Raw genomic sequence first — 4511 nt, forward strand, 5'->3', positions numbered from 1 at the left:
ATTTCTAATATGAATATATTATTGGCTTGTGATTTCGTAGCATTATGGATATGAAATGCTTATTATGCACAATTGAGAGTTATATTGCTAACTTGTTACTAAGTAATAGTAATATGTATAAGTTATGAAGTTATTTAGCTTATTTTGGAATCTTGGAACATTGTTGAGTTGAGATGTCTAGGGTTTGGCTCTAGTACGGGGACATAAGTCCTCTAAGTCATTGAGATAGTGCGCACTTAGGGTGGTCTTCCCTGCGGGTTAGTGCCCGGAATAACCATTGAGGTCTCGGCAGAATTCCGAGCGTGATGTCCAAGTCTTCCACTATTTGTTTTCACATTCAATTCCAAGTTGAAAATCATGTTTACCTTGTTAACTTGTGGTTTTGGCTATTGGCGATTTTGATGTTGTTAAGTACATCCATACTAAATTGCTATAGTTAGTTGATTTCACACTTTTAGATTTCTAGTTGATAACCTAGAGAATCTGTGTCTTGATGTGTGGTATTAGATATTCTAATTATGCTAAATTATTATATTTAGTTGATGTTGCATTTAGAGTTCAAGTTGATAACCTTGAGAATCTATGTGTTGTTGTTTTGTGTAAGCATGCTCCTATGTTGTTGCTTTGTGTAAGCATGAACCTATGTTGCTAAAATTGCATGAATGAGGTGATTGATGCTAGGAATGATCTTAGGTAGCTAGGATGTTCCTTGAGTCTCACCTTTGACATAGACGTTAGGTGGAATGAACCACAATAATTAAATCATGTAAACTTGTAAAACGTAGGTTGATGCATGCTCATTTCCTACGAGTAGCTTTGTGTTACTCACCCCTACGATACTGGGGCATATTTCAGGTACAAGAATTAAAGTTGAGACTTCCATTATGCTTGGATGACTTGTGGACTTGAAGACTTCCATTTTTGTGAAAGTTGGCTTGGAATGCCAATTGTAGTCTTATATGTCAACATGTATACATTTGATTCCTTATATGTAATGTGTATATGAGTACACTCTTTACGATGTATTTGACTTGTATGAGATGAGGCCAGAGGCCAATGACATGTAAATTGTATCCTATGTAAATTTTGACTTCATGGAATATTATGAAAGTATTGTAAAATATTGAGTTTTTGATTCACCATGTTTGCATTGGGTGTGGGAATTCCATTTTGATTCTTCCATTAGCATTCATTCACCATGTATGAAGTGTGGCTAAGGGCCAAGTGGCATTTTGAAACCATTTCATAGTTTTGAATTCCAAGTTTTCGTTTCAAACTTCGTTTTTGGTATTTTGGCCGTTGGGGGGGTCATATTTTGTATTGGCCATATTTTTGGGCCATGGACCATTGTAGCATGTCTTACTAGGTAAGTTACGTTTGTGTGCATGGTCATTTCCGGGCAAGGATTCTTCTTTGGTGAAATGAGCCTCCTACAGACTCATTTTTCACTTTTGTTGTATATTCTGACCTAAGGGTATTTTGGGAATTTCCTTTCAGAAATAATTTCTGTTCTTCATATGGTTGATTAGAAAATATGATTTTAGGGGGGGTTTCTTTTTTGTGTTTTTCCAGAAAATGCCATCTTGGCATCGGAAATCGCATCTGAAGTTCAGCTCTCAGTTTTTAAATTTAGCAGCTTTTTAGACCCTCTGGACCAGTTTTCTTGGGAGGGCATTTTGGGCATTTCAAATTGCGTGTTTTTCAATTTTCCTTAATAACCACGTAGAAAACTCGATTTTGAGGGGGGTTTCTTCTTTGTGTTTTTCTATAAAATGTCATCTAGGCCCTCAAATTTCTATTTTTCCCCGAAAAACCCCTCCTGCCAGGTTTTTGGGTTGCCTTCCTAACCGGTTAGATGTTCATGGGTTGCCTCTTTTGGACCATTTTTCCCCTTCTTCTTCCGTTAGCCATATCTTCTTCATCCAGACTCCGAATCAAGCGATTTTTGAGTCTAAGTTCATTGATTTTTCGTTGTCTTTCTAATGGTGTGCTCAGTGGCACCCACTTTTAGGCTGAAAATGACGATTTTGCCCCTAGGTGCATTCTTGTCCGTTTTTGAAATATTGTTTCCGCATTTGATTCTTTGGGTCCCGTGACCTCGTTGAGGGTCATAATGGTGTCTTAGAGTCATGTTGTATCTTTAGAGATGGTTGTTTGTCTTTTGCTTCCGCATTTCGGATACGTTATCAGGTCATTTTTCGGTTCATCATTGACGCACCGGGTTGAAAAACTTGGGCCGTCACAGTTAGTGTAGAATGAAATTAAATTTAAATTTAACATTAACTGAATTTTGTGATACAATCTGAACAAGCATGTCTATATACATACTAAAAATTTTGTTTTGATGCTTGCACTATTTACTGTTAGTATCAACTATTGGAGGTATGGACTTCGTTGATGTTTACTCTAAATGTCTGTAATATCAACTGCTGAGTATTGAATGCTATTTTGAATTAATCTTATCACTATATCAGTTTTTATGGAACAACCTAAGCTGTGTAGGTTTATGTACATACTGTGACTATGTGAATTGATGCTTACATTAAAATTATTAGTATCAGTGATGGATAAAGCTGAACATGATTATATATATAGTTGACTGTGTTCCTAGATGCTTACACTATGATTTTAGTATCTGTGATGGAGATATGGATTCAGTTGTGGTCTACTTTAATTGTTGGTATCATCAACTACTGGATGATTGGATGGTATACACCGGTATGGGACGGTGGTATACTAGGGACGGTTTGGTTCCAAAATACCAAAACCTACCTGTATGGGATTAAGAATTGGATTAACTAAAAGTTAAGTTCTATTGATTGTAGTGTCATGGCAATGACTAGTTGAGTGGCACTACTAGGATTCAGGATGGATTTTAAATATATTGTTATGGTACCTCGATATGAGCTTGAGTCTCAGGATCGACGGTTAGGGAGCGTATATGCATTGGGATGCATAGCTGGATACTATGGTTAGAGGTGTACCCTGTTTAGGCTTAGGTACACATGCCCACTTCGTGTGCGTTTTAGCATGTTACCTCTATTCAGGTTGAGACCGGCCTATAGTCCAATGAGAGTCCTTTAGTATGACTATATATATATTTATGGACTATTAGTTATTGTTGAATTGTTTAGAGTGTACATGCGTATCGGGCCTCTGTTTGGATTGTAGTAGTATAGAACTTGCGCGTGGGCCTGACCCACTTCTATTTTTCAGGTACACGACTGTTCCAGACTTAGACATGTTCGTGCTGAGCAGAGGTTTCTACTCACTCTACCGACGATGTAGGATTTCTCTCCATAGCTTCTTAGGATGTTCTTCCAGTTATTCTTTTTCAGTTTGGATTTTTATTAGAGGTCCACTAGAGTTGGATTCTCGAGTTGTTAAACTTATGGAGTTTTGGATTATCGATTTTTAAGTATTTAAATTATTAAGGATTATCTTTTAGTTTTCTTTCAGCTCGTTATATTATTTCTTTAATTCAATTTGTATTCTGTGTTCGCTTTAAAATATTAATTGTTTGATATTCCTCGGGTTTGGGCCTGGGCCTGATCAACCCGTGTCTCGAATCTGAGGAGTATCACACAAGTCATGCCCTAAGTTCATCAACTATCATGGCATGTGAAATGTCAAGAAATTATAGTGTACAACTATATAGACAACAACCAAGATACATAGCACATGGAGTTCATTGAAGTAAATATACCACAAGTATAAGATACATGATTTAATTACTTTCTAAGCAACACATATGTAATTAAACCATTCCAAGACAAATGTCCAAGTTTCGTTAAGTACATTAATAAGATCAAGATACAAATGTTCAGGATGCTTGGTAAAAACAATAAAGTCCCTGGAATTTAAGTCAAATTCACAAGTCTAACAAGAATTCACTAACAAGGCATGATAACTCGATGGAAGCATATAAAAAAATTTAATCTACTCAAGGATTAAATTATCAAGATTTCAAGGTAAGTCAAAATGTTCCATGAACAAGTTATTTCAAGGATCATGTCAAGGCCAAGTTCATTGCCAAGTTACAAGTCCATTACATACAAGATGCAACCATGTGAATTAAATTCCATACAAGGGAATTAATTAAATATAAGTTTGAAGACTTATCCGATCATTCTTGATTTGATACACGTGAAGAAACTTGCCAAGGAAATCATGAATACAAGGTTAGAAACTTAATCTAGCTCATAGAACCATTGAATGGATTTTAATTAATTCATTTAATTAAAATCTCTAGATTTTAAAAGTCATCAAAGTGACCTCAAATTAAAGTATGTTATACAACATGTCAAGACTTGTTTTAAAACCATGATACAAGTAAGTTCTAAGCAAGATACTACCTTGAATATTGCACTTTAATACTAGAAAAATAATAATTGATAGGTTTCAAAACCTAATCAAATATTCTAGATTTAATATATATGAAACTACATAGCATGCACATCATGAATATCAAGTCGGAAATCCAACGGGATGAATAGTGCACTTGGAGCAAT

This window comes from Cornus florida, unplaced genomic scaffold, assembly GCF_030987335.1.
Source record: "Cornus florida cultivar Cherokee Brave unplaced genomic scaffold, ASM3098733v1 CherokeeBrave_3.0.0_Hap2_Chr03, whole genome shotgun sequence".
Classification (NCBI taxonomy): Eukaryota; Viridiplantae; Streptophyta; class Magnoliopsida; order Cornales; family Cornaceae; genus Cornus; species Cornus florida.